This window comes from Phocoena sinus, chromosome 4, assembly GCF_008692025.1.
Source record: "Phocoena sinus isolate mPhoSin1 chromosome 4, mPhoSin1.pri, whole genome shotgun sequence".
NCBI lineage: Eukaryota > Metazoa > Chordata > Mammalia > Artiodactyla > Phocoenidae > Phocoena > Phocoena sinus.
Genome location: NC_045766.1, coordinates 59,822,856 through 59,850,144, shown reverse-complemented (window position 1 = coordinate 59,850,144; position 27,289 = coordinate 59,822,856). Strand labels below are relative to the sequence as shown.

At 37.7% G+C, this 27,289-nt stretch overlaps 1 pseudogene; it reads right to left on the bottom strand.

Moving 5' to 3' along the window:
• Positions 1–25,320, bottom strand: part of LOC116752618 — a 126,713-nt pseudogene extending 101,393 nt beyond the window's left edge.
• Positions 25,321–27,289: the final 1,969 nt, after the last annotated feature.

Genomic DNA, 27,289 nt, shown 5'->3' with positions numbered 1-27,289 from the left:
TTTGAGTCTGGTTGAATGACAAGCTACATATTCGTAGCATGAGAATCTATGAAGATGGACAAAGAAAAATTACTAGGGAAATATCACTATAAGGAAGCTATAATAGGGGCTAGGAAACATTTGAGTGGAGGCAGGCAGAGTAGAGAGATTTCCTTGAACAGCCAGGGAATTTAATAGTGATGTCAAAGGGTTGCACCTTAATACTAAGGCTAAGTGGCTTTACAACAATGGCTACTCTAGACCCACCCTAGAAAGCCTAAAAACAAGCCTTAAAAGGACCAGGCTTGTCTGCAAGTTACATAACTGCCTGACAAAACAAGACTCAATACTCTTTAAAGGAAGAGAAAAAAATCCAGACACTCAACATGACAAATAAAAAAATTTGTCTAGTCATCAAACATGACTACACATGCAAAGAAAAAGGAAATGTGGCCCATAACCAGAAAAAGAATCAGTTAATAGAATAGATCCAGGAACGACAGGGATGAGGATATTAGCTGACAAGGATGTTTAAAAAGCTATTATAAATACACTCAAAAACTTAAAACATGAAAATGTGTAAATAATAAGAGCAAAAGACAATGGAGAAAAGACAGTCTCTTCAATAATTGGTGCTGGGAAAACTGGATAGCTACATGTGAAAGAATGAAATTAGAATGTTCTCTAACACCATATACAAAAATAAACTCAAAATGGATTAAAGACTGAAACGTAAGACCAGATACTATAAAACTCCTAGAGGAAAACACAGGCAGAACACTCTTTGACATAAATCGTGGCAAAATTTTTTTGGATATGTCTCCTAGAGTAATGGAGATAAAAACAAAAATAAACAAATGGGACCAAATTAAACTTAAAAGCTTTTGCACAGCAAAGGAAACTATCAAGAGAACAAAAAGACAACCTATGGACTGGGAGAAAATATTTGCAAATGATGCGATAGACAAGGGATTAATTTCCAGAATACACAAACAGCTCATACAGCTTAATATCAAAAAAAAACAACAACCCAATAAAAAAATGGGCAGAAGACCTAAACAGACATTTCTCCAAAGAAGACATACAGACAGCCAACAGACACATGAAAAGATGGTCAACACCACTAATATTAGAGAAATGCAAATCAAAACTACAGTGAGGTATCACCTCACACCAGTCAGAATGGCCATCATTATAAAAAGTCTACAAATAACAAATGCTGGAGAGGATGTGGAGAAAAAGGAACCCTCCTACACTGTTCATGGGAATGTAAATTGGTTACAGCCACTATGGAAAACAGTATGGAGGTTCCTTAAAAAAATTAAAAATAGAGTTACCATATGATCCTGCAATTCCACTCCTGGGCATACATTTGCAGAAAACTCTAACTCAAAAAGATGTATTCACTCCAATGTTCATAGCAGCACTATTTACAATAGCCAAGACATAGAAGCAACCTAAGTGTCCATCCACAGATGAATGGATAAAGATGTGGTATACATACATAATGGAATGTTACTTAGCCATAAAAAAATGAAATAATGCCATTTGTAGCAACATGGATGGACCTAGAGATTATCATATTAAGTGAAGTAAATCAGACAGAGAAAGACAAATATCATATGATATCACTTACATGTGGAATCTAAAAAATGAAACAAATGAACTTTTTTGGCCTCACTGTAGGGCATGTGGGATCTTAGTTTCCCAACCAGGGATTGAACGCACCCCCTGCAGTGGAAGCATAGAGTCTTACCCACTGGACTGCCAGGGAAGTCCTGATACAAATGAACTTATTTACAACACAGAAATAGACTCACAGACATAGAGAATATACTTATTGTTACTAAAGGGCAAAGGTTGGGGAGAGATAAATTAGGAGTTTGGGATTAACATATATACACTACTAGATATAAAATAGATAAACAACAAGGACTTATATATGTATGTCTGAATTACTTTGTTGTACACCTGAAACTAACACAACATTGCAAATTAACTATACATCAATAAAAAAAATTGGTTTAAAAAAGAATAAATGCATCATCTATAAAATTGAAAGAAAAGAATATATTGTACAACACGGGGAATATAGCCAATATTTTTTAATAACTATAAATGAAGTGTACACTTTGTTATACAGCAGAAACTAACACAACAATGTAAAGCAATTATACTCCAGTAAAGATACTAAAAAAAACTATAAATGAAGTATAACCTTTAAAAAACTGTAAATCACTATATTGCAAACCTGTAACATATAATATTTTATAGCAACTATACTCCAATTAAAAAAAATAATAAAACTCTTAGAGGAAAACATAAGAAGAACACTCTGACATAAATCACAGCAAGGTCCTTTTTGACCCACCTCCTAGAGAAATGGAAATAAAAACAAAAATAAACAAATGGGACCTAATGAAACTTAATAGTTTTTGCACAGCAAAGGAAACCATAAACAAGATGAAAAGACAGCCCTCAGAATGGGAGAAAATATTTTCAAGAAAAGCAATTGACAAAGGATTAATCTCCAAAATATACAAGTAACTCAAAATCAAAAAAAAAAAAACCCAAACCAAAAATGGGCAGAAGGCCTAAATAGACATTTCTCCAAAGAAGATATACAGATTGCCGACAAACACACGAAAGGATGCTCAACATCACTAACCACTAGAGAAATGCAAATCAAAACTACAGTGAGGTATCACCTCACACCAGTCAGAACAGCCATCATTAAAAAATCTACAAACAATAAATGCTGGAGAGGGTGTGGAGAAAAGGGAACCCTCTTCACTGTTGGTGGGAATGTAAATTGATACAGCCACTATGGAGAACAATATGGAGTTCCTTAAAGAACTAAAAATAGAACTACCATATGACCCAGCAATCCCACTACTGGGCATATACCCTGAGAAAACCATAATTCAAAAAGAGTCATGTACCACAATGTTCATTGCAGCTCTATTTACAATAGCCAGGACATGGAAGCAACCTAAGTGTCCATCAACAGATGAATGGATAAAGAAGGTGTGGCACATATATACAATGGAATATTACTCAGCCATAAAAAGAAACGAAATTGAGTTATTTTTAGTGAGGTGGATGGACCTAGAGTCTGTCATACAGAGTGAAGTAAGTCTAACTCTAAGTGAAGTAAGAGTGAAGTAAGTCTAAGTCTAAGTGAAGTAAGTCAGAAAGAGAAAAACAAATACCGTATGCTGATACATATATATGGAATCTAAAAAAAAAAAAATTGTTCTGATGAACCTAGGGGCAGGGTAAGAATAAAGATGCAGACGTAGGGAATGGACTTGAGGACACAGGGAGGGGGAAGGGTAAGCTGGGACGAAGTGAGAGAGTGGCATGGACTTATATATACTACCAAATGTAAAATAGATAGCTAGTGGGAAGCAGCCTCATAGCATAGCATGTGGAGATCAGCCACATAGCATAGCATAGGGAGATCAGCTCAGTGCTTTGTGACCACCTAGAGGGGTGGGATAGGGAAGGTGGGAGGGAGACGCAAGAGGGAGGGGATATGGGAATATATGTATACATATAGCTGATACACTTTGTTATACAGCAGAAACTAGCACAACATTGTAAAGCAATTATACTCCAATAAAGATGTTTAAAATATATATATATATATATATATATATATATATATATAAAGAACACATTATTTTCTAAGTACTCATCTTTATGAGATCCATTTTTTCTATTTTGATTATCCGATGTAACCTACAGGATGGCAAATTTTATAAATGTTTTATGAGTACTTTAAAAAAAGACTAATCTAGAAAAACTGATCAAGAAAATCAAAAGGTAGAGGTACAAATTAAAACAATACTAAGGTCAAAAGAGATATAATTACAGAGATTTAAAGAAATCTTGTGACTAATACAAATAGCTTTAAATCAATAACTTTGAAATTTTAAATGAAGTGAATGATTTTCTAGAAAAATGTAAATTACCAGAATTGACTCAAGTATAAATGGAAAATTAAGTAATTCAGTAACTCTTAAAGACATTAAATTGGTAATAAATTATCTCTAATCTCCAACCTTCCATGTGCACTTAATCCCAAATTCACTAGGGTTTGATAAGCTTCCTAAAGCTTCATCAAACATTCAATGAGAAGATCTGATTAGCCATTATACTACCATAGAAATTTCTGGGTTATACTTGGTGAACAATGTACATAATAAAATAGGTCATTGGAGGTGAAAAACTTAGGAGCTGCTACGCTATCAACACCAAATTCCCAGGTCTTCTGAATTTCCTAGTGCATTCAAGCATTTTTGCCCATTTCTTTGATAAAATCTTCTCTAAAATCGTCTAAAACACATTCCATCATAAATGATTGTTAATATGAACTGCTACCGCTGAGTAGATGGGGATGATCCTTAAACAACAAAATGTTAAGCATCACTTTAAAGGGGAATATCTTTGACTAGAGACTCCTCTGGATCCCAGTAATCAGTGTCGATTTCCCCTTCAATGTGAGAATAAGCTGGTTAACCAAAAATAAAATAAAATAAAATAAAATCAGTGGTTAAAAATATTAACTATGTGTCCATTTATTAGGCATTTTTTTCTAATCATTGAAAAAATGATTAGCACATTAATTTCCAGAATTAAGTGTTAGGTTTTGAAGTTCTTGGAGACATACAGCAAAACCCATTTTGGAATCAATATGCTGATCTCCACTTCTAAGTATTCATATCATTATATTTGGATAGTAAAAATTACTCTGGCAGTATGGCCAGAGTGTGTTTCCTGGTTGCTTCATACAATACTTTGTGTACCTTATACAATGAAGTGGTATCATGATGGTTTGGTATCATGGTAAAAATGGGATTAAGAAAAATCACCATGAATGTAATGGAGTTCTTATGGATTATTAAAAAAGAAAGGAGATACCCTCCTTCCCACATTTTCATTGGTGTAATATTGATAACCTCCTGATTTCCAGTTGTATGAAAATTGGGAAATGTGGAATTGGAAAGCATAAAATCTGTAATTTCTATAGGTATACTTTTGATTGTGTTTGGTCTGAACTGAAAGCATAGAGTGTATATTGAATCACTCAAAAGAAACTGGAAATTGCATACTTCAAGCACACCTTTCAATGGTCTACTTCTGTCATTACAGTATTAACAAAAGGCTCTATGGATGCCAGCAGGCGTATCTACCTAGTTTCTGGGGAAGAAAATCTAAAATGAAAAGACTCAACAAAAGACTATAAGATGGAAGGAGATTGTTGTGAAGGAGATGTCCTGGATTTCCTTTTTTTTTTTACCTGTTGCCAAGGAGCCCAGAACCTAGCTTACACAAAATCTTTCCTGGATATTTTGCTGCTAATAACCCTAATTACAAATGAGGTAAGACATGCAAATCTATCTTTTGGACATTATGTACATTCAGGGAGCATGTAAGCTCAAATTGAAAATGAAATGCTGTGACTGGATAAAACAAATAATGCATATATTTTTTGGTGATGGATATGCATGATGAAGGTAAAAATAAAATGAACAGGTCACCTAAAGTGGAATAGATGAAAGAATACTTTAGAGTTCATAAGAAGTTTTCCTTGCAAAAAGATCAAACAATAGTTGAAAGTATAAAAGCTGCATTGTGGTAAAACTTCTATTCTAAAATTCTTTAGCTATTCCATTTAAAAACACACATTAGCTGTTAGGTTAGCATCAAATATGGAAATGTCAAAATGACCATGGTCTCAGTAAGGATGAAAGGAAAAACAGGGACTTGTTGTAAAAACACATCGTTAGCTATATTTGCACCTCTGGTTCATTGACCTTGAGAATATAGATCTTTTTTCTTTACCTTCACAGACAGTTCCACCCTCTGGGAAAAAGAATCCCTAATGTTTGGCTAGGTGTGCCTGGGAGTTTTTCTTTGAAGACATTATGTTCCATTGTAATGAGGTCTTAATTGGATCTATCTCACTCATTCTCAGATCATCCTGGACATCTTTTAAAAAGTAGATTTCCTTTTAAACAACAGTATCATAAAACAACCACAACAAAAACAAACATATAAAGCAGGACTCATTTTTAAGATTTTAGTAACTATGGTTTAATTTTTCAGAAATCATCTAATTGCTTTTTCTTTACTTCAAGGAGACAGGTAGGAAAATCAACCAACTTACACTGATTTGAATAAACCAAGAATTTGTTTCTCTCTGCTGCTTTATATAGATCTAAAAGGACATGGAGTGAGTATATATCTTGGAGAAATTATGTTGGATTATATGACATGTTCAAAAGACTTCTGGTTTATTACTGACAATACATTCAGGTTTGAAATTTTCTTCTCTTTGGGCCCCACTCTCACCTCTGACCTGTGTTGGGCATCTGGGGTGGGAAATTAACCTATGCTTCTCCTCTGAATATATCTTTATATTTGTGTTAATCAAAATATTAATTTATTTGGTATAAGCTTCTTGATGGGAAGTTCTGCATTTATTTTCTAAAACTGTGTATTTTCAGTGACTTTAAAAAATGAGCTACAGATACTGATATCTTGATATACTGCAATGGCAAATGCATCTCGCATTCCCTCTTGTACTTCCTTACTCCTTCTATGTTTTTTTTTTTTTCGGTACGCGGGCCTCTCACTGTTGTGGCCTCTCCCGTTGCGGAGCACAGGCTCCGGACGTGCAGGCTCAGCGGCCATGGCACACGGGCCCAGCCACTCCGCAGCATTTGGGATCTTCCCGGACCGGGGCATGAACCCGTGTCCCCTGCATCGGCAGGTGGAGTCTCTACCACTGCGCCACCAGGGAAGCCCCCTTCTATGTTTTTTTTTAAAATAAATATATTTATTTTTGGCTGCATTGGGTCTTCGTTGCTGTGCGCAGGCTTTCTCTAGTTGTGGCACGTGGGCTTCTCATTGTGGTGGCTTCTCTTGTTGCAGAGCATGGGCTCTAGGTGTGCGGGCTTCAGTAGGTGTGGCATGAGGGCTCAGCAGTTGTTGCTCCTGGGCTCTAGAGTGCAGGCTCAGTAGTTGTGGCACATGGGCTTAGTTGTTCCGCGGCATGTGGGATCTTCCCGGACCAGGGCTCGAACCCGTGTCCCCTGCATTGGCAGGCAGATTCTAAACCACTGTGCCACCAGGGAAGCCCCACCCCTTCTATGTTGATTTTGTTTTTCAACAACAAATGAAACAAGCTCATAAATTAACACCATCACTTTAATTTCTTCCCTGTCCCCTCTCCACTTGTCTACTATTTTTACTCATCAGAAGTGATAAGAAACACAAGACTTTAAAAAGGCATTTTAAAGTAGCAGTAATTTATTCACAACCCAGACTCTGTGTTCTTTTATTTTAACATGTAAAACTCACCATCTGAAACATGCACTGTATATCAGACATGTCACTTCCCTAAGTTGTGTTGTAAGAAAACCTATGCTTGTTTTAATTGGCCCTCTCTTCTCTGACTGATTTGAAGGTTGCTATACATACCGATGATGAAGTGACATGACAAGAGTTTTCTAGGAATGTTGTTGCTGTACGTGTATGGAACAGATTATTCTAGGGCAATTTTAAAGGATATTGAGTGAAAATAAGAAAAAGAAATGAAATAATTTAGGAATAAAACAACCATTTATTGAGTACTTTGTACAAGATGCTTTATATACATTTTTCCATTTAACCCTAACAATGACCTTATAAAATATGTATTATTACCTTATTTCATAGCTCAAGAATCAGAGGCACAGAGAGGTTGAATAACATATAAGACAGAAGAGCTGGGGTTCAAACCCAGGTATATCTGACTCTGGAGCTCATAGTATAGAAATGCAACAGATTTCTGTGTATTAATTTTGTATCCTGCAACTTTACCAAATTTATTGATGATCTCTAGTCGTTTCCCAGTAGCATCGTTAGGATTCTCTACGTATAGTATCATGTCATTTGCAAACAGTGACAGTTTTACTTCTACTTTTCCAATTTGGATTCTTTTTATTTCCTTTTCTTCTCTGATTGCTGTGGCTAGGCCTTCCAAAACTATGTTGAATAAAAGTGGTGAGAGTAGACATCCTTGTATATTGTTCCTGATCTTAAAGGAAATGCTTTCAGCTTTTCACCATTGAGTATGATGTTAGCTGTAGGTTTGTCATATATGGCCTTTATTACATTGAGGTGTGTTCCCTCTACACCCACTTTCTGGAGAGTTTTTTTTTTTTTTTTTTTTTTTACCATAAATGGGTGTTGAATTTTGTCAAAAGCTTTTTCTGCATCTATTGAGATGATCATATGGTTTTTATACTTCAATTTGCTGATGTGGTATATCACAATGATTGATTTGTGGATATTGAAAAATCCTTTCCTCCCTGGGATAAATCCCACTTGATCATGGTGTATGATCCATTTAATGTATTGTTGGATTAGGTTTGCTAGTATTTTACTAAGGTTTTTGCGTCTATGATTGTTGGTGATACTGGCCTATAATTTTTGTGTGTCTGTGTGGTATCTTTGTCTGGTTTTGGTATCAGGGTGATGATGGCCTCATAGAATGAGTCTGGGAGTAGTCCTTCTGAAATTTTTTGAGGAGGACAGGTGTTAACTCTTCTCTAAATGTTTGATAGAAGTTACCTGTGAAGCCATCTGGTCTTGCACTTTTGTTTGTTGGGAGTTTTTAAATCACAGGTTCAATTTCAGTACTTGTGATTGGTCTGTTCATATTTTCTTTTTCTTCCTGGTTCAGTCTTGGGATATTGTACTTTTCTAAGAATTTGTCCATTTCTTCCAGGTTGTTCATTTTATTGGCATATAGTTGCTTGTAGTAGTCTCTTAGGATGCTTTGTATTTCTGTGGTATCTGTTGTAACTTCTCCTTTTCATTTCTAATTTTATTGGTTTGAACCCTCTCCCTTTTTTTCTTGATGAGTCTTGCTAACAGCTTATCAATTTTGTTTATCTTTTCAAAGAACCAGCTTTTAGTTTCATTGATCTTTTCTATTGTTTTCTTGGTCTCTATGCCATTTATTTCTGCTCTGATCTTTATGATTTCCTTCCTTCTGCTAACTATAGGTTTTGTTTGTTCTACTTTGTCTAGTTGCTTTAGGTGTAAGGTTAGGTTGTTTGTGATTTTTCTTGTTTCCTGAGTTAAGATTGTATTGCTATGACCTTCCCACTTAGAACTGCTTTTGCTGCATCCCATAGGTTTTGGATCATGAGGCTTTCATTTTCATTTGTCTCTAGGTATTATTTTATTTCCTCTTTGATTTCCTCAGTGATCCACTGGTTGCATAGTTTTTAGGCTCCATGTGTTTGTGTTTTTTAGTTTTTTTTCTCATAGTTGATTTCTAAACTTATAGTGTTGTGGTCAGAAAATATGCTTGATATGATTTCAGTTTTCTTAAATTTACTAAGGATCGATTCATGGCTCAGCATGTGCTCAATCCTGGAGAATGTTCCATGTGCACTTGAGAAGAATGTGTATCGTGCTGCTATTGTATGGAATGTTCTATAAATAGCAGTTAAGTCCATCTGGTCTAATGTGTCATTTAAGGCCTGTGTTTCCTTATGAATTTTCTGTCTGGATGACCTGTCTACTGGTGAAAGTTGGGTGCTAAAGTCCCCCACTATTATTGTGCTACTATCAATTTCTCCCTTTATGGCTGTTGGTATTTGCCTTATATATTGAGGTGCTCCTATGTTGGGTGCATATATATTTACAATTATTATATCTTCTTCTTGGACTATTCACTTGAACATTACATAGTATCCTTCTTTGTCTCTTGTAACAGTCTTTATTTTAATGTCCATTTTGTCTGATATGAGTATTGCTACTTCAGCTTTCTTTTGATTTCCATTTTCATGGAATACCTCTTTCCATCCCTTCACTTTCAGTCTGTATGTCCCTAGATCTGAAGTGGCTCCCTTGTAGACAGTATATATACAGGTCTTGTTTTCATATCCATTCAGCCAGTATAAGTCTTTTGGTTGGAGCATTTAATTCATTTACGTTTAAGGTAATTATTGATATGTATGTTCTTGTCATTTTGTTAATTGTTTGGGGTTTGTTTTTGTTCCCTTCCTCTTTTGTTCTCTTTTCTTGTGATTTGATGACTAACTTTAGTGTTATGTTTGGATTCTTTTTTCTTTTTGTGTGTGTATCAATTGTAGATTTTCAGTTTGTGGTTACCATGAGGTTTTGATATAGCAGTCTGTATATAAACAAGATTGTTTTAAGTTGCTGGTCTTTTAATTTCATATGCATTTCCAACAGCCTGCATTTGTGCTCTCCTCACAATTGCTGGTTTTGATATATTATTTGTGTGTGGATGATTTCCTACCTTTATTGTATGTTTGCCTTTACTGGTGTGCTTTTCCATTAGTAATTTTCCTGTTTCTAGCTGTGGCTTTCTTTCTTTTTCTTTTTTCTGCTTAGAGAAGTTCCTTTAGCATTTGTTGCAAAGCTGGTCTGGTGGTGAATTCTCTTAGTTTTTGCTTGTCTGTAAAGCTTTTAATTTCTCCATCGAAGCTGAATGAGAACCTTGCTGGGTAGAATATTCTTGGTTGTAGGTTATTCCTTTTCATCACTTTAAATATATCATGCTATTCCCTTCTGGCCTGCAGACTTTCTGATGAGAAATCAGCTGATAACCTTATGGGAATTCCCTTTTATGTTATTTGTTGCTTTTCCCTTGCTGCTTTTAGAAGTTTTTCTTTGTCTTTAGTCTTTGTTGATTTGACTACTATGTGTCTTGTGATCCTCTTTGAGTTTATCCTGTCTTGGACTCTTTGCATTTCCTGGACTTGGGTGACTCTTTCCTTTCCCATGTTAGAGAATTTTTCAGCTATTTTATCTTCAAATATTTTCTCAGGTGCTTTCTCTCTTCCCCTTCTGGGACCCCTATAATGTGATGTTGGTACGTTTAATGTTGTCCCAGAGGTCTCTTAGACTGTCTTCATTTATTTTCATTCTTTTTCCTTTATTCTGTTCTGTGGCAGTGATTTCCATCATTCTGTCTTCCAGGTCACTTACCTGTTCTTCTGCTTCAGTTATTCTGCTATCGATTCCTTCTAGTGTATTTTTCATTTCAGTTATTATATTGTTCATTTCTGTTTGTTTTTTTTCCATGACTTTGTTAAACATTTCTTGCATCTTCTCAATCCTCACCTCCATTCTTTTTCTGAGGTCTTGGATCATCTTCACTATCATTATTGTGAATTCTTTTTCCAGCAGTTTGCCTATGTCCATTTCACTTAGTTGTTCTTCTGGGGTTTTATCTTGTTTCTTCCTCTGGGACATATTCCTCTGTTGTCTCATTTTGTCTAACTTTCTGTGATTGTGGTTTCCATTCTGCAGGCTGCAGGACTGTAGTTCTTCTTGCTTTTACTGTCTGCTCTCTGGTGGATGAGGCTGTGTAAGAGGCTTGTGCAGGCTTCCTGATGGGCTGAACTCCGGGTCTTGTCCCTCTGGTGGGCAAGACTGCGCTCAGGAAAACTTTAAGCAGCCCATCTGCTGATGGGTGGGGCTGTGTTCTTGCCCTGTTGGTTGTTTGGCCTGAGGTGTCCCAAGACTGGAGCCTATAGGCTGTTGGGTGAAGCTAATGGCGGCCTCCAAGAGGGCTCATGCCAATGAGTACTCCCCAGAATTGCCACTGCCAGTGTCTTTGTCCCTTCAGTGAGCAGCAGCCACCCCCCTACCTCCACAGGAGACCCTCCAATACCAACAGGTAGGTCTGGCCCAGTCTCTTATCAGGTCACCTTTTCTTCCCCCTGGGTTCTGGTGTGCATGGGACCTTATGTGCACCCACCAAGAGTGGAGGCTCTATTTGCCCCAGTCATGGATTTCCTGCGCTCAAACTCTGCTGGCTAACAAAGCCAGATTCTCTAGGGGCTCCTCCTCCTGTTGCTGGATCCCCAGGCTGGGAAGCGTGGTATCGGGCTCAGGACTTTCACCCTTGTGGGAAGGCCTCCATGGTACAATTGCTCTCCAGTCTGTGGGTCACCCACCCAGTGGGTATGAGATTTGATCTTATCATGATTGAACCCCTCCTACTGTCTCGTTGTGGCTTCTTCTTTGGCTTTGGCTGTATGGTATCTTTTTTGGTAGGTTCCAACATTTTTCTGTGGATGGTTGTTCAGCAGTTAGTTGTGATTTTGATGTTTCTGTAAGGAGGGGTGAACCCATGTCCTTCTACTCCACCATCTTGAGCTTGAGCAGTCCACAGAGTTAAGTTTAGAAAGGTAGAGAAAGAATGAAAGGAGAGACAAGGATATGTGCTGAGATGGTCATGAGGAGTTTGCTGTTGTTCCCCAATTATATTTTGAATTTGTGTCTCTACCATCATTGTGATTTATTGAGCATATACTATGTGATGTAATGGAGGAGATGTTTAGGAAGTAGACCTTAATTATTATATATTTATTTATTTCATTAAAAATTTTCATTAAGCTTTAATGTCTGAGACATTGTGCTAAGCAAAGTGAATGGCCATTCACTTATTGAATGTGAATTAAAGGAAGGTACGTATTCAGGTCCCATTTGTCAGAGAAAACTCCATGGAGGGCATGAAAAAGACAAACCAAGTAATCACCATTTATATTATTCATGGTCCTCAGGGCATAGATATTGTGTAATAGGATATATATACAGGGTTTTTTTTCCTATTTGGGAAGCAAACCATCTCCTTTTTCCTTCCACAGACTTAATTTAAAAACTCTGTTCAGAATACTAAGAGAACCTGTAACTCAAGGACTACTTTTAATAGGTATGTAAGTTAGCTTCTCACATGAAGTCTGATAAAAAAAATTTATAGAAAGCGGGCAATAAACTTAATAAGGTGTTATATAATATGCAGAATAAATATTAGTACAGTACATGAACCTAAATGACAGCAACAAATTATAAAGCTTAGCATGCAATTAAAATCGCTAATGGAACACTGTATAGAGAGAATGTGTTCATTCTTAGATCAGTCAAAGAGCAGCTATTTGGTGTCAGAACCACCACTTGAACTAATGACACCTTAAACTTATTTTTAAACACTCTGTCATGCAATAGCTACACTTTATGGGTGTCTTCAGTTCAGTCTTTTAGCATACGTTGTACATGCTAATAAAATGTGTCCTCAAGGCAGGATGGTCCTGATGGCCAATAGACAATGGTCAGTTTTATGCTCAAGTGTATTTTTCTGATGTCAAACTTATGAACAGACAATAATAACAGTACATCTACTAGTGATTAGCAGGCTGACAGTATCTTAGATTTCAAACTTAGGAACTAAGAGCTGCCTGAAACTTGTCAGTTAATTGATCCTACTGCCATGAAAACTATTATGTTCTGAGTTTTTGTTTTTTACAAGGTTGTACTTTCTTGGTTCCATGCTCTTGTGCATGTGATTCTCTCTGCCAATGTCATTTACCTCATCTCTACATGTACAAATTTTACTCATCTTTAAAGACCCAGAGTAAATGACATCTTCTCCATGAAACTCTCCTCCAGTCCTCCCAGTTTGAAGTAATCTTTCCTTTCTTTGAACTTCTACTGCATATGTTTGTACTTCATTAGCACTTTTCACTATCCACATTATAGTGTTATGTGACATATATTTTGCATATTTAAAAATTATATACCTACAAAATATATACCATACTTATTTGTATATGTGTCTCATCCCTTATTTTGAACTAATATAGGGAAGAAGTGTCCTAGAATTAGGTATGGATGCAAAGGGATGCCAGCATTGGTTTAAAAGCTAGATATAGACATTTACTGAACGTTTACCACTTAAGTGAGGGATATTTGTAAAATGATGGAATGACTTTGTAGTCTTTGATGGTTGGCAATAGAGTTGCCCTTTCTATGTGTAATTTAAAAAGTTGACATCTGTCAACTCTCTTGGCAAAAGAGACATTTGCATAAGTGAAAGTTTTCAAATCCGTGCAGACATTGAATGGGAAGAAAGGAATAATCTTCTGTATTCAAGGAGAAAAAGTTCACAGAGTTCATGGTAGGAATGAGGAGAGAAGATTTAGTGTTGATATTGAATCTGACCTACTCAACATTAGAAACAGGGAGCCTTTTGGTTTCTATGGCCATGGAGGTATGCCATTCAATCCCCTATCAAGAAAGAATCTGTTTAAGAGTGTAATTAGCAGAGAGCCTCCAGATATTGCAAATTTGGGATCCTCCACAGTCTTCAACTCCAAGTTCATGCTCTTCCAGGGCTGCTCACAGCCAGTAACAGCCCAGGAGGGGTTCTGTGCACCAAGTACTGTAGAGCCAGGTCATTTTGGCCCCATATGGGACTTCTCTAATCTTTGCTTTTGGTTTCCCCATTGGCCTGACTGGGACTTTCTTGAGCTACATTGCAGTCTGAGGCTCTTCCTACCCAATCCTCCTTCCTTTCCTCTCTCCATTCACAAGTGACAAAACAGCATTGGGATACAAAATCTTTTTCTTCCTACTATTGACACCAATTTATTTCCCCCAATATGTTTCTTGCTCTTCTAGGTCCATCTCTGTATCTGCTTCCAGGAGTACCTGACACAGCTTAACACTAACTAACATGTTGAGCAACCATCATGGCAAAATTGGACCTGAGTACCCACACTCATGAATTCATTCATCTATTCAATTTATTTTACAAATATTTTTGAGCATTTACTATGTGCCAAGCACTTTTGTTCTAGATAATAGTGATATAGGAATGAACAAGGCAAACAAGATTTTTGTTTTGAATAGAATCTATATTTATAAGGAAACCAATTAAATGATTATTGTTTCTCACTTATCCTTTATCCCATAAGGTTGTATAGCTCATGAGTATCTCCTAATGCTTAGCAACTTGGTGTCTCAGAAGGTTACTTTATGTCCTTCCTCTGCTTCCCTCCCTCCCTCCGCTTCCTTCTCCCCTTTCCCCTTCCTTCCTTCCTTTCTTCCTTCCTCCCTCCCTTCCTTCCCTCTTTCTCTATCTCCTTTCTTAAATTTTTTTTTCTTTCTTCCCACTCTCCTTCCATCAGGATAATTAATAATATGTTTCTAATGAAAGAAAACCTGTAGATGGTAGTAGATTTGGAGACTGTACCTTAATCTCAGTGAAGGCAAAGCACATCTCAACTTGGACAGGATTAAGGAAGGCTGATACATTATCAGCACAGCACAGTGGAAAAGAAAGAAAAATTTGGGCTGTCGAAATATGTGGTTGACCACAGGTTTGACTTGGTTTTGGAGAGGTTGGTGTCTTTCATATTGCAGGGAATTGTGCATGTAAAAAAAAATACTCAATACCATTTGTATCTTTTTTATTGCCAAATTTGGATTGTCTCCTTTTTCCCTAAATTGGGTATTATCTTGCCATTTTTATATATTAATCTAGTTTTAGTATTACTGGAACCAAATTATATATCAAATCAGTATTTAATTTTAATTAGTAAGGTCACCTAGAGGTTTTCTCTACTAGACATCAAGGGATCAAGCTTGTTCAGTTAATTCTTTTCTTTGGGATTTCGGTCTAATTATTCATTATGTAACACACTGTCCGTCCCTTTTAAAAAATTTTTGTTGTGTATTTCTAGTTGGTTATTATCTGTGGCCACTGGTGTTTTTCAGTCCTTGTTGTTGGTACTGTAATTAACTTTTCTGGATCTATTTGACTTATTCAAGTTTCCTGTGTTCACTCATTTCTGCACACATAGATAGAAACAAGTACATAGGTGTACATTAAAAATATACATATACTTACAGAAGTAAGAAAAAATATTTACTCATATCAATATTTCACTACTTATTAACATAAATAAAAATACCATCTTCACATTACAATTACTTTTGTACACCATTTTTTTATTATTTATTCTTACTTTAAAACATGGAGCCCATGGAAAATCTACCACTGTTACTAGAAATAAGCTATACTCTCTTGGAGTTTTTTTCTGGATGAATCTGTATTGCTTCTACAAGTAATAACAGATTTCCCTTACAAGTTCCCCCACAGAGTTAACTTGCTACAGATTTGTATCCTTTTGGTTAATGTCCAACATTCAAAGCTTTTTTACTGAAAGAGCTCTTCTAAATAAGAATAATGTTACAAAATAATAGTTCTAAAAGTACACATTACAACTGAAGAGGAGAAAAGATACATTGTTTTGAACCTAACCATTATCAAAAGTACTAGAAAATTTTTTACAAGAAGGTGTAGACACCCTGTTGAAAAGCATCTAAATGCAGAATTCTTTGCTCTGGGATATCCAGCTGAATTCCACTTTCATAATATTTGATTAAAAGCAAATAAGACCCAGATTCTCTTATATCTGGTATCTAGAACTATCATAATCTAATATCATCACAAAAGCAAGTTTTTAATTGTCCTAATTTTATTCTAGTCTAAGAAAATATTTTTAACCATCAACTACATTTTATTTATTAAAGGACTTTCATGCAGATTATATCTCAAGTTTTTGTCAGGTAGATAAAGTAAATAAAGATGAACTTACAAAAAAAATCATTTATCATTCCCCTACATATCACTAACCAAGTGGAAAATATAAGAGAAAAAATAAGCAAACTCACTATAGCAACAAAAAAATTAAAGCATCTAGGAACTAACATAATGAATGCAGAAGACCTTTATGGAAAAAAGTAAAGCTTTAATAATAAAGATATTATAATTGGATACCCATATAATAAAAAAAGGAATCTTGATCCCTACCTCACAGTCACACACACAATGGATTGCAAATGTAACTGTAAAAGGCAAGACAATAAAGCTTCTAAAATAATATAGGAGAGTTTTTTCATGAACTTGAGGTAGGTAAAGATTTCTTAAACAGGACATTAAAAAATATTATCCATAAAAGAAAAAAAAAGATAAACTGGACCAAATTAAAATTAAGAACCTTCTATACATCAAAAGCCACTATTAACAGACTGAAAAACAAGCCACAAATCAGAAGATATTGTAATATGTATATTTGATAATGACTCGTATCCAGAATATATAAAGTCCTATAGTTGAATGAGACAACCAAAAAAAAAAAGGGCAAATACTTAAACAGGCATTTCATGAAAGAAGAATGGTCATCAAACTGACAAAAAGGTACTCAATTTCATTAATACCAGGAATATGCAAACTAAAACCATAATATGATATAACTATACACCTATCAAAATGGCTAAAATACAGAAGAGAAAAAAGTAAGTGTTGACAAAGATGTGGAACAACTAGAACTTTCATATGCTGCTAGGAATTATAAATCAGTACTACCATTTTGGAAAATTTTTAGTAGTATCTGGTAAAAGTGACTACAGGCAAACTAAAGCTGAATATAGGCAAACCCCACAAATGAGCACTTTTAGTCATATACCCAACAGAAATGCATACATTTGTTCACCAAAAGATATTTACAAGAATATTTATAGCAGCACTATTCCTAGTAGTCCAAAACTGGAAACAACCCAAATATCCATCATAAGGGTAAATTGTGGTATATTCATATAATGGAATACTACAGAGCAATGAGAGTAAACAAACTCAACTATATACAACAGAATGGATGAATCTCACGAAGACAATGTTGAGTGAAGGAAGCCATACTCAAGTATATACTGCATGATTTCAAATTTATAAAGTTCAGAAATAAGCTAAATAGAAATCAAGATAGTGGTAATGTAAGAGAGAGGGGATAATGTAGGGAAGGATGATGACTGGGAGGGTAGGTAAGGGTGGCTTCTAGAGTTCTGGTGTTTTTTGATCTGGGTGCTGCTTATATAAGTGGGCTTACTTTGTGAAAATTAGTCAAAGTGTACACTTACAGTCTGTACACTTTATGTATATTATATCAATTAAAAGTTTAGATGAGAAAGAAAAAGGAAACCATACTGAATTCCAGATCTCAAAAGAAGCAGAACTATAAATCAAAAATTTTAACTTAAAAATCACTAAAAGGGACATAAATGAAGACCTAAAAAATTGCTGAAATATGTTTATGGATGAAAAAATTTAACATTAAGGTAAACATCCTCTCTAAATATGTAAATTCAATGTAATTCCAACAAGATTTTTAAGGAATTCAACTAATATATTCTAAAACACATACTGAACAATAAATGTGCATAAATAGCCAAGACAATTTTGAAAAACAAAAGCAGAGGGGAGTCCTTATCAAATATTATGAAATACTGTGAACAGTAATAAAAATAATTTCTGGAGCAGAAGTAGACAGATTAATGGGATACTACAGAAACAGACCCACTTACATATAAGAAGTTAAGAAAGAATGGACTGTTTAATAAATGTTGGGAAAACCAACTCGAGATAAGAATAATAATTAAGGTGGCTCCCTACCTTAAATCAAATAAAAAGCTAAACTCCATATGGTTGAAATACCTAAAAATTAGCTGTAAGGCAAATAGAAGAAACATGTAGAGAAATGTCTTTAGGAAATTCTGATAGAAATGGATTTCTAAAACGATATTCAAAGTGCACAACCACAAGGTGAAAAACTGATGGGCTAAGAGAATTTGTTCAACAAAGTACAGCATAAAGTTAATGGATGACCTCTTTCACAGCTCAACATCCACTTACCTGGAAAGATGAGAGAATCTGTACATCCTTCCACGTGAGTCCTTGTTATTCATTCAGGTTGTAGTTTAAGTTTCCTTTCAATCAATCCAAGAAGGATCAGAGTGACCAAATAAAGCAGGTTGCAAAGGCAGGAAGCAGAAACAATACGATGTTATGGAAGTACCTTTCTGAACAGTCCCTTCTGCTGCTGTAAGGCCTTGGGGCAACCCTTCAGTGTAGGTGCTCGGCAACAAGTCGGCTGAGACAGGCTGACCCTGGAGCTTTTGTAGTCTCTCTCGTACAGCACTGGTCAGGTCTCCGTAAGCCTTGTCAAGGCTGGCACGTTCAGTCGCAGCAAAATGAGACCTTACCTCCATCACTTCCACACTGGCTTCCTGGTATTCGGTGAGGTCGCTTTTCCCACAGGACGCACGAACTCGTGACAGCAGACGATCTGGACGTAACTTCTTAGCATCATCTGCCCACATATTTCTAGTGACCCCAAGCACACAAGCTTCATAACGTACTGCAATTACTCCACCAGACTTCCATGATTTGTACTGTACAACCGCACAAGTTTTAGTCCTCAAATGAGGATTTTGCTGCTGCTCCACTTGAAAAAAAAAAAACAAAAAACAGTCCATGTCCACCAGAGCAATTGTCCTCTCTATCAGCCATTTTTCAAGGTGATAGACACCTGACAAAACCGCCACCCGCGGATGCCGCCGACTCTGTGCTCCGTTTCCAGTGGAAGGAAGATGAAAGGATCTTAAATATCTGTTCCCTTTCCGGGAGTGGGCTAGTCAGTTTCGAGAGAGGTTTATTCCTCGTAACGACAGAGCAAAGGACCAAAGGCCAAGAAGACGCTTGCCCGGGGAGCGGCCCACACAGCTGCGCTGCCTCAGCCGAGGTCACGTGCTCAGCGGATCGCTCTCCTGACGGAGACGTGATGGTGCGCGCGCCACCAATAGCAGATGAAGCGCCTGCGCACCGCCCCTTACGTCTCCCGGGACGCCTTCTAAATTAAGTTTCTGTTTCTGTGCCGTAATGAATCTTGCCTTCCGCAGACTCAACTGTTCTAATTAACCGTAACTGTTATTATATTTTGGTTTGGATGTTTGAATCTTCATGGCTTGGTGAGTAGCTGCTCTTTCAGCTGATCTATTGTCGTTTCAGCACATCCTGTCATCCTAGAAAAAGTCTTGTTCTGCTATAACCATAGGAGGTACCATCACCATCCTAATTTTTTCTGTCCTAAGACATGAAGCCGGGTATTTTCTAAGGAGTCCTGGTTCCTTTGAGTGTGATTTGAAATCGTAATCTGCGCTTTATGAGTTCTCCTAACGGCAAGTTGTGTACACAGGTGCTGCTATTGCTGTAGGTGAAATGCTTTCAGCGGCAAAGCTGGGAAATATATTTTTAAGAGTATGAGCTCTTACATCAGATTTCTTTCTAAATTAAAAAGTTTGAATAATGTAAGTTTTTATGCTGCACTGGCCGTGTGAATCTAATTGCATGTATGGGTTTCCTAAGCCAAGGCTTGTTTCTGTTCAGAACCAATATTTTCTGAGACAGGCTATGGTGGAACCTGTGGTTTGATCCACCCAGCAGCCTTTCCCCTTTCTTTGTTCCTAACATTCCAATTTTCCTTCTGGGGACTTCACTTCCCTCCTTCCATGCTAGTGGGAGAGTCACGTGCACTGTTTGGACACATGTCTGAGATAAGATTAACCCTATCCTCCCAGGAGTTTGAGTCTTCATTGAGGGGACATTGACATAAAGCATTGAAATGGGTCCTTCCAATGGCCATCCCTTGAAGAGATACTCTGTTAATGCCTCTTTCCTAATTTCTTGGAGCATCTTTGATCCTATTGCTCCCAACGCCTGATTGTTCACTTTTTCATTAGGGTCTATAATTTATTTTATTTTTGTTAATTATTATTGTTACTTTGCTTAAGTTAACCAGAGTCTGTTTCTATCACCTGCAACCAGATAATCGTAACTGATGCACTTTTCTTTGTGGGTTGCCAGTAGCTTCCACTCTAACCATGGTAGGTGATTTCTGACAATTATTTGCATGATGACATGATCAGTTTACTTAGAGAAGATTTCAGTCAGTAACAAAGGGTGTGGGAAAAATGTGGGTCCTTTTTATTCACAAAACAGGCTCTTTTGTTTTTGAGGCACATTTTGTTCTTCTATTTGTTTATATGTACAATCATTTTCAGAGTTATTTTTATGTGAAAAAGATTACTCACAATTTGTCATTTTCAGAAAGCGAGCGCATAAGACATTCTGTGAGGGAAAGGCCTACATAACTTTACCACCCTGCCCCCAAGATTATCTGAGGTTGCATATCCTGTATATACAACCCAGTTACTCAGCCTCTGTCTTCATAAGGAAGAAGGTCAGAGGTACCTTTGGGTTGTTTTCTTTGATGTCTTGGTATAGAGATTTGTTCATAGACAATGACTATCGGACATCAAATATTTGAACTTGTTTGAGCTGAACTGTGTGATTCCTACCAGCAAGTGTGCTGTGTTTTCCCCATCTGTGAAGGGCTTTTCTCATTTCCTGTGTTTAGGAAATGGTAATGACTGACCTTGAAATTTGCTGGGCTGAAGTGCTAGGTAAGCAATACATAATAGCTGTTGATTCCATGGGATCGCAGTCCAGGTTGGGTGTTGTCTGCATTCTTCAACACTTCATTGTTGGTTCAGTTTTCAGTTTGCGAGTTACCAACTTAATCTTCAGATCATGTGTAGTAAGCCATTCCAAATCATAGGTACAATAGCAGCTACCATTTACTGAGTATATTGTGCTATGCACTGTATCAGGTGGTTTGTAAAAAGTGTGTTCTATTTTTACCAGCATCCTGGGTAAATACTGTCATCACCATTTACAGAGAAGGGAACTGGGATTCGAAGTTCTGTGATTTTATATAATTTACCTATTCTACTTTTTTTTTTTTTTTTTTTTTTTTTTTTTGCGGTACGCGGGCCTCTCACTGTTGTGGCCTCTCCCGTTGCGGAGCACAGGCTGCGGACGTGCAGGCTCAGCGGCCACGGGCCCAGCCGCTCTGCGGCATGTGGGATCTTCCCGCACCAGGGCACGGATCCGTGTCCCCTGCATCGGCAGGCGGACTCTCAACCACTGCGCCACCAGGAAAGCCCCCTATTCTATATTTTGACAATTTATTCAAATTAAAGATATGCATATTTCACATAAGAGCCTTCATAAATAATGGGATAGGGACTTCCCTGGTGGTCCAGTGGCTAAGACTCCGTGCTCCCAATGCAGGGGTTCCATCCCTGGTCAGGGAACTAGATCCCAAATGCTGCAACTGAGAGTTCGCATGCCACAACTAAAGATCCCCCATGCTGCAACTAAAAAGATCCCGCATGCTGCAGCGAAGATCCTGCACGTGGCAACAAAAATCCTGCGTGCTGCAACTATGACCCAGTGCAACCAAATAATAATAATAATGGGATAAGCACAAGGCATGTGCTTATGTCGCCCTTGTTTCAATGATTTTCAGATCTCAAACTCTTTACCCCTGTTCTTTGATCACATCCAGCATTCAACACCTTTTCCAAGTCAGAAATCTGAAAGTCACCCTCAATCTTTTCCTCTTTTTATTCCCTTTTGTTCATCAGTTATCAAGTCTTGTCAAAAATATATTTTGAATATGACTATTTTTCTTCCTTCCTACTGTTACTGCCATACTTTAGTTCACCATTATCTTGTCATGTCAATGATGGGATTACTGCAACAATATTCTAGCTGTATCTAAAAGGAGGTGTCTCAGGTAATCTATGCTTATCCAGGCCTCTGGAAGACATGGACTTTTTGGAATGAGTTATGGTCCTAGAGGGCAATAGAGTTATGGTCCTAGAGTGATAATGTGTGGTCACAGACTTGGATGAGAGATCATCTATGGGGAAAGAATAAAGATTGAGTTGATTCATTTTAGTCGTAGGCTACAATCATCATGGAACCTTTTGAACCAAGGGTGAGAGATTAAATCAATAAGCAGGAAATGGAGCTGTCTTTGGATTCTGGGCATAACAGATCAGTGTGCCACACTGTAGCGGCTAGGTAAAGGTATTAAGAGAACAATAAGAGGTCAGCAATAAATTAGGAGAAAAGAGCAAGATGAAGTTGGAGAGGTAAGATGGTAACTTTCCTAACATTTACCATGTTCTATGTAGGACCTGTTTGTTGAATTGTACAAAGGCTTTATTCTTATTTATATGGTATAAAGGTCTTCCCAGGTTGAGGGTAGATTCAAAGTGTCTGGACCAAATAGACCTTTAGGAACCAAGGGCTTGAGGCCTGAGTATCAGTTCTGTGAATTTAGTAATGCCCTTTGGCCATACCTTTTCCTCAGCTAGAGATTGGAAAGTGGCCAATATTATGCCCAAGCAGGTTGGGCCATGCCCGTTTTGGACTGCCCAAAGGCAGAATAAAAGATAAGTAAAAAGACCAGGTGATATTTTTAAAAAGGTACAATGAAAGAAGGCAGTTTCATATGAAAAAGACCTTATAAGCAGAGAGATCGGTCACCCTAAGTGAAACAATGTTAGATGAATTCCACAAGGCTGTGGCTGATGGTTTTTGCTAAATCACTATGGATTATATTCACCTAGAGTACCATTTCATTGTGTAGTAGATAGGGTCTTGGGGGACAAGAACAAACATTGGATTCCCTATCAAATAGCACACTGAGCCTGGGAGAGGAAAGTTGTGGATCTCTCATAGCCAGAATGAAACAGTATTTCATTGAAAACGTTCTCACTCTAAACTAACAGGGATCCTGATTTCTAAATTGGTTTCAATTAAATATATTTTCTTCCCTTCTAAGAAAACAACATACACCTATAATCTCTTCTAACTATTGGCAGATCTGTGATGCTATAGCACTCCACACCTTCCCAGTGGCTGCAATTACACACATCAAATTTCAGGATGGACGACAAGGTAAGATTCTAGAGGTAAAAGGCTACCACTTATGGTCCCCATTTTGCTCTCATATGTCACAGCCTTTTATTGTCAGGAGTTATTTAGAGAAACAGTCATCAGCTAACAAAACCATCTGTTAGTTAACAACAGCAAAATATAAGGCTATTTCAAAATAGCATGGGGCATTTCAAGTTAAGGGCAGATGAGTGCCAACTATTTTTTCCCTTCAGTCTTTCCTTGTTAAAAAAGAATGCATTTGTTATCAAAGCTAGTTTGGCTAATGTGCTTTCACCTCATACATATCTAGAAATCAAAGCTGCCTAGAAAGTTATTTGAGGGTATGTTCTCCCTTTGGAGCCCATCTTGCTCCAGTCATGCTAATAGGAATTTCATGTGTGTGTCAAGAGGACAATATAGCCTTTATGCAATTCAACCAAAACGTCCTACTCAGAACATGGTAAATGTTGGGAAAGCAAAAACGGTCTCACTGGACAGATTTAGTAAAATTCTTCACCTTTGTGCTTGTCTGCACTACTCCATTACTTTTTCCATCAGTAGGAGGAGGGGTGGTAGATGAAGAATCTCTGTACTCCTCCTTTTCCCTTGGCCAGATAGTTTCCCAAATCAGCTAAATATAACTCCATTTATTGTCATGCTAAAATGTTCTATTTAGCTGTGTTTAACTGGATATCATGATTCCCCAGGCTGACCTTTTGCTCCTGGGAAGTCGTTTTAAATTCAATCCCGGCAAAGGAAAATCCTTCCAATTCGCTGGCTGTGAAAGGTCACAAGTGAAATGTGTTTTGATGGTATCTGCCTATGGCTTAATTCTCAGTAAACTTGAGCACTAACTGGGCCTCAATTGTGCTTTGTCTTGGGAATCCGAGTTCTAAGAAGCCTGGGAGAGCTGAGTGGGAGACGTGGGGCTGAGTTGCTGGCATCAGCCGAGGGTACACAAAGGTACCAGCTGAAAGGTAAGGTATATGGTGCTAAGTTAGGTCAATGCTGCCTTCTTTCTGAGCTGATGAGGGATTCAGACTAAAATATATAGTTTCTCTCCCTGTTTCATTTGATCTGTTTAAGAGGGGCATTTCCCACTTTCTGGGAGGCAAAGAGGGCTTAGGGTGAGATAGAGAAGGAACTAGAAGTGTGTGAACCAGTCAAGAGGAAATTGGAGTATCCTGAAAATTTAGCCATTTCAGGGTCCAGAGCATAAAGTCAGCGTTCCAAGTTTGACTCTTTCCCTTTTACAACATCTTTCTCGTTTATAATTTAGTAGCACTTCAGTCTCCAGTGAGTTGTTCACCATCATTATGCTGATTTTTAACTGAATTAAAGTACTTTTCTTACATCTTATCAAAGAACCTCACCCCCATTGAAAAAAATCATATTTACCAAGCAATATTAGGAGCTCTGTCAGAGACTTTTGAAGAGTTCAGTGGATGAAATATTGAGGTGAAGTTTCGGATTTTTGTTTTGTTCTTACTCTGTTTCAACTTTTTGTGACTTTGTGCCGTAATCATTCAATCAACAAGCATAATATCTGGCTCTTTCTAACTGAGAAAGAAGCCCAGAGAACAGTCTGTCCTCCCAGCACCCCATTCCTCTATCACACACACATTATGCTCTATGCCAGCAAGTATTCAATGTTTCCTGAACACGACTTGCAATTCCATACTTCCATGCCCATGTTTATGTGGCTTCCTCTTCCTGGGATGTCTTCATTTTTTTCATCAAAATTCTATTCATGCAGAAAGGCCAAAATGGCACTCGTTTCTGTAAAGCTTTCAAAAGGCTTCCCTCCTCTCACCTGTGTTGAAGGCGAGCATGACTTGGTAACATTTTGTCTATGCATCTATTATGCTTGGATATTCTATTGTGGTATATCTGTGTGTCTCCCACTCAACCCAGCACCCTGAGGGCAGAAGCTGGGCCTTCTTCATCTTTATACCCCAGTGCTTAGCTCAGGGATTACTCTAAGAAGAGGAGTCTTTAGCCATCCTACCACTGGAGTATGAGCAGTATGAGCCTTTGATATCAAGGGGGAGAAATGAAGTGATGTTTCTTAGAGCAAATGTATCTGGAGAGTTCATAGCAGCCACAGGAATAAGAAGAAAGCAAAAAACTCATTCTCTAAAAGCAGTAAGGGCAGTTCTCTGGTCATAAATGAGAAAAATTCTCCTTCCCTTTTCCCTTCTTTGTGTTGTCATTTCTTGGAAATACCTGGTTGCCGGGAGAACTCTTAGAATATTGGCAATGAGTTCAGCTGGAGAGAAATGGAGATGGCTCTGAAGTTGGGTGGAGACAGCTACACTTGACTGCATTTCACCAGCTTCTCATCTTCTTCTCCCTTCCTGGTTCTCCCTTCCACCCAGTAGACGGCAGGCCGGCTCCCATTCCTGAGAGTTCTTGAGAGAGAAAGCAGTATACGGCCTGCCAACCCCTGAGTTAAGCCATGTTCTACAGAAACAGCGTTCAGTGATCCAGGTGCAGCTGATGGAGCTTGCACTTACTCCTTTGCCATCAGTGGCTTCCGGCATTTAGTGACCCCGGGTGGTCCTGGGTATCCATATCAGTCCCAGATGACAGCACTTTCTCTCCCTCTCAGGGGTCAGTCTCTCTTAGATATTGGTCTAACGAATTATATCTGTCAGGATTGTTGGTTATAAGAATCCAGTGAAGCTGGTTTAAGGAGAAAATCTCCCCAACCTCCTGGAGGACTAGAGACTCTGGCTCGAATGCTACACAACTGGAAACAATGCGCAGTTATGCTACAAGGCCCTTCACTGGCAAAAGTACCACTCCTGATAGCCTATGCCTCAACTCCATAGGGAATAGACACCAGGACCTTCACCTTTTCTGCCCTCCAAGACTTGGACACATTTGCCACATGTTCTGTAGAAGGTGAATTTCACAGGCCTTCTTTTTTACATTGTATTCTTTTGAAAACAAGTCTTTCATGGTTGAGTTTGATAGGTGGATCCTAGGTCTCAGGCATACATCTTAGCAGCTAAGTTGCTGGGGAGACTTGTTTTCTAGTTTCTACCTTGAGGTGTTGAAACTCATAAGGCAAAATGTTTTCCAAGTTGCAGGGCTCTCAGAAGGTGCTGAGCAGCTGGAAAACATGACAAAAATCTATTGTATCCTATAGGGTATTTAAAAAATTTTTAACCAATATAAAACCGTATGACATTATTATACCAATTTCCTCAGTCTGTCTGATAACTTAGTGGTATGTGAAACTTTTTTTCTGGAGTTTGAGGCTTAGATTACCTTTCTAGTTCCTGATATCTCTCTTCCTAAGGAAGAGATTACCTTTCTAGTTCCTGATATCTCTCTTCCTAAGGAAGGACGTTGCTCTTTATTACCTTCCTCATATTGTTTCTTCTCCCAAATTCATTCTCCCACGTGTTGATGTGTTGGTTGGGACCTTGATGCATGGGACATGTCTTCTGCTGGTGACTTCCATTTGGTACCCTATATACCATCCCTCATGGCTGTGGCCCACCCTTGAGTTGGGACCTTCAGTTGCCAATAATTTTCTGAGTCATGCTTCAGCTCATGACTCTGTTTTGAATACAATAGCCTTGATTCTCTGGGTTGCCTTTTAAGACCAACCACTAGGGCCAATTGAGTTTGATATAGCTTGATTTTTCTCCATGCTGACTCCATCTTGACTAGGGTCAATGTACCTTGCTTATGAGAGGCAGGCATAAAAACAGAGCTGCCAATGCAGATTTTTCAAATTAAAATAAATTTATGCTGTGAGTTCCTCAAAGGCTAGAATCTTATCTTAAT